Genomic DNA, 11,958 nt, shown 5'->3' on the forward strand with positions numbered 1-11,958 from the left:
TATATTGAAGCTTCTATCTTGAATAAGGGTTGATTTATAATATGGGTTAACATCCCCAAACGTTTTACAGAGTGGGAAGAGGTCTTGTATTCTCAGGATTTGGCCGCCTTTTATAAGTTTCTTGGGTGTGATATGAGGCATGACGAAGGAAACGAGTGGGTGGGTGGTTCATGCGTTCATCCATGTAGTAATTTACATACACGAGTTGTTGGCTGAGGAATGGAAGACGTCAGTGTTGATAGGAGGAAGATGTGTTGAATAGGTAGTTCCTACTTGGTCAGTCTTCAAGATGTGAACTGAGGGATAAAGAAAAGTAAGATAAATGGAAAAAGTCAAGATAGGATTTACATAGATTTACATAGGAAATCAGACCACACAGACCCCATGGTCCAGACTAGGTGGTCTGTCCTTAAACCTAAGTGAATCTACGCTATTCAGATGGCTCCAAAACGTTGCTTTTTTACTCTAGTTAATATTAAGTTCAAGGAAGTGACGGTTGAGCTTGTTTTTAAGGGAGTCAATCGTGTTACACTGGACCATTGACGGTGGGAGCTGATTCCATTCTCGCACTACAACGTTGGTGAAGAAAAATTTGGTGCAGTCTGAATTTACTTGTCTACATTTGAGTTTTATGCCATTGTTCCTCGTTCGCAAAGTGTCATCAATCATAAACAATTTTGTTCTGTCTACATTCGTGAAACCATTAAGTATTTTAAAACATTTAAAACAGGAACAGCAACATAGATGGAGCATAGATGGCAAGACAACCAGTAGTAACCAGACCTAAGATATCACCAAGGCCAGCTCGTTCGTTAGTCTTCTATGCTTCCTGGTGGTAAATCCTGCAATGCTAAGGTCCATTATGCCTGGCTGCTGCGTGCTGCGTTGAGGGCGTGACGGTGCATAGCGAGTGATGTGCATGCCGCCTGAGAGACTTCAGATGGTTTTCTCAGACGCTTCAACGCTTTTCAAAGGACAAGTAAGAGTTAATCGGGTTCTCATGAATATTTTTTCGCCTTCACGGTACAGAAGACTTGTCAAACTATCACCAGGGTCATTGAACTACCATTGAAAGCCCCAGCACATCTACGAAAGCCTTGTCAAATGTGTGGGCCTCGGCGGTAATCTCAGACGCTTTGAAATTGGCGAAAAGGAGAGTAATCGGGTTCTCAAGATTTTTTTTTTTTTTTTTTTTCCCGGCTTCAGGATACAATAACTTTGTCAAACTACCACCAGGATGATTAAACTTCCCCTGGAAACCCCCAGCACATCTACGAAAGCCTTGTCAAACGTGTGGGCTTCGGCGGCCGGTAATCTCGGACACTGCAAAGGGCGGTAAGGAGAGTAATCGGGGTCTCATGTAATGCTGACTTGCCTGATGGGCCAGGAGCCTCCCATGACTCACTTAGCCAGGGGGGTACCACTTTGGCCGACTGGTAAAGGAGTGGCTCTCCCGTTACGTTGGTCGCCCGTGTAATGCTGACTTGCCTGATGGGCGAGCCTCCCATAACTCACGCGATTAGTGCGGTACCTCTTAGGCCGACTGGTAAAGGAGTGGCTCTCCCGTTACGCTGGTCGCGGGTTCGATCCCTGGCGCCGGCAAACCTTTCCTTGTCTGGATTAATTTCTCGTGTGTATCGTTACGTGCTGTGGTCGTGTGGGAGTGTAGAAAAGAAAAAAAATCGGGCATTTCACTCATGAGTTTTTTTCGCCTTCACGGTACAGAAGCCTTGTCATACCACCATGGGTCATTAAAGTGAAAGCCCCAGCACATCTACGAAAGCCTTGTCAAACGTGTGGGCTTCTTCGGTAATCTCAGACGCTTTGAAATGGGAGGAGTAACGGGTTCTCATGATTTTTTTCGCCTTCAGGACACATAAGCCTTATTAAACTACCATTGAAAGCCCCAGCACATCTACGAAAGCCTTGTCAAACGTGTGGGCTTCTTCGGTAATCTCAGACGCTTTGAAATGGGAGGAGTAATGGGTTCTCATGAGTTTTTTCGCCTTCAGGGCACAGAAGCCTTGTTAAACCACCACCAGGGTCATTAAACTACCACTGAAAGCCCCAGCACATCTACGAAAGCCTTGTCAAACGTGTGGGCTTCGGCGTTAACCTCAGACGCTTTGAAATGGGAGGAGTAAACGGGTTCTCATGAGTTTTTTCGCCTTCAGGGCACAGAAGCCTTGTTAAACTACCACCAGGGTCATTAAACTACCATTGAAAGCCCCAGCACATTTACGAAAACCTTGTCAAACGTGTGGGCTTCGGCGGTAACCTCAGACGCTTTGAAATGGGAGGAGTAAACGGGTTCTCATGAGTTTTTTTCGCCTTCAGGGCACAGAAGCCTTGTTAAACTATCACCAGGGTCATTAAACTACCACTGAAAGCCCCAGCACAACTACGAAAGCCTTGTCAAACGTGTGGGCTTCGGCGTTAACCTCAGACGCTTTCCAAAGCCCGAAAAGGAGACCAATCAGGCTCTTATGAGTGTGTTTTCGCCTTTACAGAATAGAAGCTTTGTCAAACTACCGCAGGGATTCATAAACTACCCTTGTAAATGCCTCCTAAAAACTCATACGAAAGCCCTGTCTCATACGTGTTCTACAGGGCGTCGAAAGGATTATAAAGTTGAGTGAGTAGCTACGCTTCGCTTCGTCGACTGGGACAAAATATAGATGTCTTCCGGCACTTATAGGTACGAATCTCCCTCAGGCTGGCGTGGATAAGTGGCTGCTCTTGAGGATGTACTACGTGTTCCCGCCGTGTTCAGGATAAGTTCGCCATCTGTCTAATTGGCTGACACGAGCGTTTATGTAACTGTAGATAAAAAAAAGAGGCAAGGACAAGAAAGAAAACTATAATAACAAGGAAGAAAGCAAGAAATAGGGAGCTGGAGGAAGGTAAAAAAGACAGGAACATAAGTATAAAAAAGGGAACGAGATTGAGAACGAGAACTTAGAGGGAGGAAGGAAAGAGAGAATGAACTGGAAGGAAATAAACAAGAGCATCAACCAGGACGGAAACGAATTATAGAAGGAAGGAAGGAAGGAGGAGAATCATCAACACCTTTGATTGATATGACACATCCTCCTCCTCCTCTTTCTCCTTCCTCCTCTTTCTCCTTCCTCCTCCTGAACATGACTAAAACTTCCTTTCTTCTTGCTCTGAGGAGATGATGCATGAAGGTGATGATAAGGCCACACACACGCCTTGGAAACATCTACATCGCCTCCGTGGTGTAGTGGTTAGCGTCCCTGACTACAAATCTGCGGGCCTGGGTTTGAGTCCCGGCCCGGGCAGTCGTCATATGCAGCCCGCCTAGGTGTTCATCTTTCCCTCGGGCTGGTCGATTAATGGGCATCTGAGGAAGGTACACTGTGGTCTGTGGTAACCTGGATGTCCCACTGGGCCTGTACGTGTCCCGGGGTGATGAGTTCCCTCCCACCGCAGGCTCAAGGGACAATGTGACGGAGATGAGCACCAAGGCCACGCGCAGCTGTTGCATGTTCCCAACTTTGTCTTTGCCTAGCGTCTGGAGTATAAGCAAAATACGCACACTCTTAAAATGCATATACATAATTAAACATGACCATCTGTTCTCACGGGTGTTTTTTACGTTCATGGTGGAGCAGAAGCCTCGTCAAGCTATCTCTAGGCTCATACCACTACCCATGGAGATACCTACAACAATCTCAACGAAAGCCTTGCCAAATGAGAGTATGCAAGTCCCGAAATGTTTAAGAATATTGCCCTCAAGCTTTGAAACTGCATCGCGGCAGAGGTTTGAAGCAGTAAAAGAACGTTCACTGCACATGCGTTGGATTTCCCGAGGCTGGTGGAGGCTGGAGGTGGTGTTGAGATAAGTACAGGGAAATTCATCGTAAGTACCCTCTATTTAGTACTATTTATGACTTAATTGATTCCCTAGTACGTATAAGAAGCTGAAGAGAACTTAGAGTATTAGTGATGGTCAATGGGATGCTGTGAGATGGCTTAGTAAGGAGAAATACTGTGATGTGTTGATGCTCGTATGTGTGGAGATGAGGATAAGAAGTTTTACGGCAAGCACCCTCTGTTTTAGCCCTTAGAATGCCTTTATTGAGTCTCTAGTACGTGTAAGAAGCTGAAGAGAACTTGGGGTATTAGTGATGGTCTTTGGGATGCTGTGTGATGTCTTATAGTGAGGAGATGTACTGTGATCGATGTGTTGATGCTCGTATGTGAGATGCGGATAGGAAGTCTTGCAGTAAGTACCGTCTTTTTATTTAATGTTATTGGCTTTACTGACTCTCTTGTATACGTGTAACATGCTGAAGATAACTTATAGTAGTGATAGTGATTATAGTGGGATGGTGTAAGATCTCTCAATGTGGAGATAATACTGAGATAAATAAGGTTTTTGTTGAGGTTGTGTGTGTATGTGTTAGTATTTCCATGGGTAGTGTTATGAGCCTAGTGGGAGTTTGACAAGGCTTCTGCTGCACCATGGATAGGGAAGGGATGAGAAGGGACGAACAGATGCAGGATGGAAAGAAGGGATGAAGGATAGAATATTTGAAAGACAGAGGGGGTGAAATATAGAATGAATGAAGGATAAAAGGGATGAAGGAAAGAGGGAATGAAGAACAGATAGGATGAAGAGTGGAGTAATAACCTTCTACGTTCACTCCTTGCCATACTCCTTAATTAAAAGATAAAAAAAGGGAATTCTCACGCGGTGGTTTTGGTGTTTTTAAGTAACGTAGATTGGTTTAAAAGTAACTAGGCCTACTACATGATAGTTGTTACGTGCTCTTTGTTGAGCAGGTAACTTAATGGACGGCGTGTGAGCGGGGATGAAGGATCGAGTAGCCTAACACGTAGGAGTAGCCTAACACGTAGGATTGAGGTGTCTTTATGGCCCTGGGGCGGGCAGGGAATCCGACCTTCCGTTGATGGGTTAAGAAAAGTAGAAAGAAATAACCGGATCGAGGTGGTTCTGAGTACTAGGAAGACGTCAACGTACCACGAGAACCGGATTGAGACGGTTTTGAAGCCGGGAAGTGGAAAGCGGGGGTTTAGGGGGCTGGAGGTGAAGGAGGAAGGGCACGGGGCGGAAAATAGTGATGCAGAAAATGAAAAAGGTTTGTCGTGTCTTGTCCTTCGAAGTGTGTTACGGATATCGTTGAAGGCGTGTGGATGTCACGGTCCGATTTTTGAGTTAGCTTTACTGCGCACTTTTATTATATGTGTTTTATGGGGAGGAGGCACAGGACGAAAAATAAATGATACTACAGAAAATGAAAAATGTTTGTCTCGTCCTTTGAAGTGCGTTTCGGATATCATTGAGGATGTTTGAGTCTTATGGTCCGTCATTGTCTCCGCGGTGCAGTGGTGCGCCCTTGAATCTGTGTGCCAGGGTTCGAATCCCGGCCTGAGCAGACGGCGTGCACCCCATCCAGCTGTTCAATTTTCTTTTAGGGATAGTCGATTAATGAGTACCTTGGGAAACCTGGGGAAGGTAACCTGCTATTCCCAGTCATTTTTCTTTTCGAGATGGTCAATAAATGGGTACCTTGGGAAACCCGGGGAAGGTAACTTGCGGGAACCCGGGTCTCACACTGTGTAACATATGTGTGTAACCCCGTGTCCCGGAGTAAAGGGTTCACTCCCACCACGTACAGGCGACGGAAATGAGCACTGCCAACATGCGTCGCAATAGCGTATGCTCCCAACATTACCTTCATGACATCCTCACTCTAAAGCGTATGTTCCCAACCTTACCTTCATGACATCCTCACTCTAAAGCGTATGCTCCCAACCTTACCTTCATGACATCCTCACTCTAAAGCGTATGCTCCCAACCTTACATTCATGACATCCCCATTCTAAAGCCTGCAAGCGCTGAAGTCTTAGTGTGTGTGTGCCGTTAGTTTAAGAAGAAATAATAACCGACGCGCAACAATATAGCCTTGGTACATTCGAAAAACAAGTTGATATATTTTTTCATTGTTTCCTTTACGTTGAAGACATTATTTTTTTGTACCCCATTCGCTGTTCCTGGAAGCGCGCTCTCAGGTTTTCGTTTGCGTCATTAATGCATGAAAAAAAGAACATGGATGTGTGACCGCAAGACAGGATGCGACAGAGTGCTTGAGAGAGTGATGCTACGCACCCAACCAACCCTGACTTTCCTTCCCTGCATCACTTGGCTCACTGGAAAAAACAAATAAATAAATAATTAAATAAATAAATAAACACATCCAAACTACGTAGCTTCAAGTAAGGAAAAGTTTGGGGCATAGGTTATAACTGCGCCTGGCTTCAGTGCTGATCTCCGTCGCACTGCCCCTGAGCCTGTTGGGAGGGAACGTAACTTTGTATCACCCCGGGGCACAGGGCCAGTGTGACATCCGGGTTACCAGAGTTCACCTCACCCAGGTTTCCTCAGGCAGCCATTTGTCGGCCTAGCCTAAAGGGAGGGTGAACCGCTGAGTTGGTTACACCCTGACTGCCCGGACCCGCGGATACGTAGCTAGGCGCGCTAACCACTGCCCTACGTAGGAGCAGTGGAAATATGAAAGAATATTACATTCGAATTACGAAACTTCAAGTAAGACACAATTAATACTGGCAAAAAACAAGGTCAGAAGGATCGTTTATGAAATTATGAACTCAATCAAGTGAAAAATAGTTGTGTAAAAAGAGAGAGGAAAAAAAAAAAAAAAAAGAGTTGAAATGCGTTCCAGGAGCAGACGAGACCCAAGGCCCTTCCCACCCTCTGTAATCATTGTTAATGTATGATGATAGGCTATAAGCGAAAAAACAATTACGCTAACCTGGCGATCATCCAATTCGTCCTTTTCTTCGTTTTGTTAATCTTTTTCTTTTTGCCAAGCCCGCCACACCTCATCAGATGACTGTGTGTGTGTGTGTGTGTGTGTGTGTGTGTGTGTGGAGGAAAATATACTTCAGAATAAAAACGGAAAGGAAAGGCAAAGTAAGGTAAAGTCGGGTGCATAGGCTATAGCTGCGTGTTGCCTCGGTGCTCATCTCCGTCACACTGTCCCTTGAGCATGTGGAGGGAGGGAACCCATCACCCCGGAACACAGGACCAGTGGAACATCCGGGTTACCACAGTGTACCCTCCCCATGTATCCCCAGGTGTACCCATTAATCCCCCAGCCCGAAATGGAGGAAACAGCTGGGTGGGTTTCATGTCGACTGCCCGGGCCGGGATTTGAACCTGGGCGAGCGGATTCGTAGCTAGGCACGCCAATCACTGCACCACGGAGGTCTTTTTATAAATTTGCTCAGTGTTGGAACCGGAAAAGTTTGGGACATAAATAATAATGGTACTACTACTACTACTACTACTACTACTACTACTACTACTACTACTACTACTACTACTACTATTACTACTACTACTACTACTACTACTACTACTACTACTACTACTACTACTACTACTACTACTACTAATAATAATAATAATAATAATAATAATAATAATAATGATAATAATAACGTGTCAGAAAAAGAAAAATAGAAATGAATAGATTAAAAAAAACGAGAAAACAAAGAAAACAACAAAAAAGATAACCACAGGATGACCAAAGATGCAGAAAACAGACGAGAAAGAATCGAAGCGTTAAAACACACACACACACACACACACACACACACACACACACACACACACACACACACACACACACACACACACGCCGGAGGTGACAAACAGAGGACGTCATGTGGGGCGTGTCGTGTGTGTGTGTGTGTGCACGCGAGATAGATAGATAAGTAGATAAATAGATAGATTGACAGAGAGAGAGAGAGAGAGAGAGAGAGAGAGAGAGATTTACATAAAAAAAATCAGACCACACAGACCCCACTGTTCAGATGGGGTGATAATTATGTCCTTAACCTCAGTGATTCTAAACAGAGAGAGAGATTTACATAGATTTACATAAAAAAATCAGACCACACAGACCCCATTGTTCAGACGAGGTGATAATTATGTCCTTAACGTTAACTCAGTGATTCTAAACAGAGAGAGAGAGAGAGAGAGAGAGAGAGAGAGAGAGAGAGAGAGAGAGAGAGAGAGAGGTGAGAGAAAGAAGGTTGATGAGGGAGAGAGAAAAAAAGGGGGAGGAGGAGAGAGGGAGGGAGAAAAGGGGGAGGAAAAGAAGGGGAGGGGGGGAGAGGGGGTGTAGCCTGGGGTGCTATTTCAAGGGGGGTGAGGGGGGAGAAACGTTACGAAACTGTCACCCCGAAAACACCCCAAGGCAAGTTTGTTTCCTGTGAGTGCGTGTGTGTGTGTGTGTGTGTGTGTGTGTGTGTGTTTTGTTTTCGATAGCTTCATTATTTTCTTAAACAAATACGAAAACGGACTCTCTCTCTCTCTCTCTCTCTCTCTCTCTCTCTCTCTCTCTCTCTCTCTCTCTCTCTCTCTGTTACATATAGAGTATTTTTACCTTTTTCTGAAGCAGGAATGTCAAGGCGCTTCTTTGCTTTGGGCTCAACGCGAAAAAAATCATTATCATTATCATTATTTTTCATTTATTAATTCCTACATTCGTTCAGTATCTTCCCGCCGTCCATCTGTTTACTAACCTCATATTGGTTTGCATTCTTAATCACTTTCTGGTATCATTGGGCTGGACACCGATTGCTTCTATTTCTTAGGCAATTTTTACACATCTCTTTGAATTTCTAAGGCAATTTTTCCTTCTGCCCTTCCTGAATAGCTTCCTTCCACCTTATCACAGCCCTGCCTCCCTTTCCTAAACTTGCTATTTCTATTTACGTTTCTACCAGGCCAGCGAACTTGTAGGTAGGCAGGCTAACCACTTCACCCACGTTGGTATTGCTAACTTTATGCATTTATTTAACTATCATTCATTAATTTGGTAAGTGTGTAGATCGTTACCTAGTCGTCAAATTCATATTCGGTTACGAAAGGTCCAATTTTACTAATCTTCAAAAAAATACAAAGGAATTTATTTAACTATTAGCATTTATTTATTTGGTTTTATAAGAATTGTGTAGCTCCTTACCTAAACAATTCGGTATTCCATCATGTAACATCTAATTTCACTGATATATAAAAAAAACAAAGGAATATATTGAGGTATCACTTATTTATTTGATCCTAATCGTGTCGCTCGTTACCTAAGTCAACAAAACTTTACATAACTTCTAATTTCACTGATCTATAAAAACAAAAGAATATATTGCGGTATTATCGTTTATTTATTTGGTTCTAATCGTGTAGCTCCTTACCTAAGTCAAGATTCCTTCACGTAACTTCTAATTCACTGATCTATAAAAACAAAAGAATATATTGGGGTATTATCGTTTATTTATTTGGTTCTAATCGTGTAGCTCCTTACCTAATTCAGTAATCCTTCACGTAACATCTAATTCACTGATATATTGCGGTATTATCGTTTATTTATTTGGTTTTAATCGTGTAGCTCCTTACCTAAGTCAACAACCCTTTATATAGCTTCTAATGCACTGGTCTGTAAAAACAAAGAAACACAGGAAGCCTCGCCCGTGTTCGTGTTTCCCTTTAACACCAAAATGGTTTTCGGAAGTGAAGTGATATCCAACATAAAGAATAAACGCGAGGATTCAGATCTGGCTCATTTGTTTCCATTGCTCTCCTTCCTGTGGCCTTGGTCGTCTGTTGCGTGGTTAAGAAGACAGTCTGAGGTTTATGGATTTGTGACACTCATGGAACTAAACTTATGAGAAAAAAAGACGCGTGCTTGATTTGCGAATGTTTGTGTCTTTGTGTCTTCTCTCTGTAACCATCTGGGAAAGCTGTGGCTGAGTGGTCAGTGTGCGGGCGTCGCCATAATCTGAAAGTGAAGAAAGAGTATTCGTCTATTGATTGTATTCCTCTTCTGACCGCAATCACAAGAACCGTCATCCACTATATTTCCCTCTGTTTCTCTTCATCGTGGCCTTGATAGCGCCTCTCCCTCCTCTCCCTCTCTCCTCTCCCTCCTCATCAGTTGGTGTGACACTCGCCCGCAATTTGCCGTCGGACGTGAGTCATTGCAGCGGTGACTGGACAGCGGCGGAGGGCAAGAGGGCAAGGGCTGGCCGAGGGCTATCAGGCGGAACTGGACTAAACCTGAGAGCTGGGAGGAAAGTCGAGACGCTGGTTACGTGCTTAGAAGGGAGACGAGGTTGATTGAAGGCAGTAAAGGGAGACGGTTTAGGAGATGGGGAAGAAGAGATAAGGGTTTGCCAAGAGGTGGAGAAAGAGAACAGAAGCTGGTTACGTGTTGGGAAGTGAGACAGGGCTGACTAAAGATGGGAAGAGGAAGATAGGCTGGGAAAGGACTGAGGAAGTTTATGAAAGACTGGAAAATGAGAAAGAGAAGAAGCTAACCAAGAACTGGACCATATTCTCATGCATTTTGGTCTTTACACACGCACACACATTTGATAAGGCTTTCGTACGGATTGTTGTGAGTCTTTCCAGGGGTAGTTCCATGACCCTGGTGGTAGAATGGCAAGGCTTCTGCATCATAAACGTCAGAAACAGTCATGAGAACCCGATTAATCTCCATTTCGACCCGTGGAAAGGGTTCATGTAAGAGGCGGAAGTGTCTGAAAATACCGCTGTGCTGCGTAGTTACGGGAGGTGTAAGTGAGCAGAGATTTATAGGTGCGGAAAAGGACTATTTCGTGTTTGCGTATACCGCGGTGCTACGTAGCGTGGGAGCACTGGGAGGCGTGGTCTAGCCGGGATGTAGGCGCGGAAGGGGATGGACGAGCGGTACTGTGGCAGGGCGCTTTGCTGTGACCCTCATTGTTCAGCTGTGGAGGAAAGCCTTTCTCTTCTGCGCGACGGAGGACTGGAAGCAATTATGAGTGGGAAAAGAGAAGTAGCGGTTTTGGTAGTGACTTTATTTCTTTCCTCTCCCTCTGTCTGTCTCTCTCTCCCTCTGTCTGTCTCTCTCTCCCTCTCTGTCTCTTTCTATCTGTCTCGCGTGTACCAACCTACTACGCTTTGCCTCCGTATCCGGGCACTTATATAACCTTGAGAACCACGTAATTTAATGAAGGAAAGGAATAAAAAAATAAGGGAAGAATATAAATGACGTAAGTTTTGAATAAGGGATTGAATGACACGACAACTTTAATATTTTGTGAACACTTTATTCCTTGCATCTAAATGGACACAAAGGAGTATGTAGATAAGGAATGCGAAAAATGATGCGTAGAAACTGACGAAGAGAAGATTGAACATAAGGAAAGAGAAGAAAGAAACACGATAATTGATAGATAAACACGGAGGAAAAGAGGAATGAAGATAAGGAAAGAGAAGATTGAACATAAGGAAAGAGAAGACAGAAACACGATAATTGATAGATAAACACGGAGGAAAAGAGGAATGAAAATAAAGAAAGAGAAGATTGAACATAAGGAAAGAGAAGAAAGAAACACGATAATTGATAGATAAACACGGACGAAAAGAGGAATGAAGATAAAAAAGAGAAGATAACAAAAACACAAAAAAATGATAGATAATATAATCAGACGATGAGAAATAAGAAAAAAATACATTTATATAGAAAGTCTTTATTATGATATTCTTCCACTAGCCTATCTCTCCAACACTCACTACGTATATATTTCGTTATAAAAAATGACGAACAGTACAAGAAATACGTTAAACATATATAAGCTTTCTTAGCGATATAACTTGATAAAATAATGTATATATATATGTGTGTGTGTATGTATGTATGTATGTGTGTATAATTATCAACAGCGTAATAATATAAATAAATTTTGTGTATATAATGGGAGTTAAACAATAATAATAATAATAATAATAATAATAATAATAATAATAATAATAATAATAATAATAATAATAATATTGTATATATACTGAAGAGATATAATGTAGGTAGATATAATGTAAATCTTTTATTATAATAATAA

The 11,958-nt window shown here is 43.1% G+C and overlaps 1 protein-coding gene across 5 annotated transcripts in view; it reads right to left on the bottom strand.

The window, feature by feature from the left end:
• Nucleotides 1-11,320: 11,320 nt before the first annotated feature.
• Nucleotides 11,321-11,958, bottom strand: part of LOC127002228 (aquaporin-7-like) — a 36,082-nt gene continuing 35,444 nt past the window's right edge. For all 5 annotated transcript variants that reach the window (XR_007755901.1, XR_007755899.1, XR_007755900.1 and 2 more), the window contains one exon: nt 11,321-11,958. This exon is cut by the window's right edge and continues 1,696 nt beyond it. The gene's annotated coding sequence lies outside the window, so the exon portion shown is untranslated.

This window comes from Eriocheir sinensis, chromosome 22 (genome assembly GCF_024679095.1).
Source record: "Eriocheir sinensis breed Jianghai 21 chromosome 22, ASM2467909v1, whole genome shotgun sequence".
NCBI lineage: Eukaryota > Metazoa > Arthropoda > Malacostraca > Decapoda > Varunidae > Eriocheir > Eriocheir sinensis.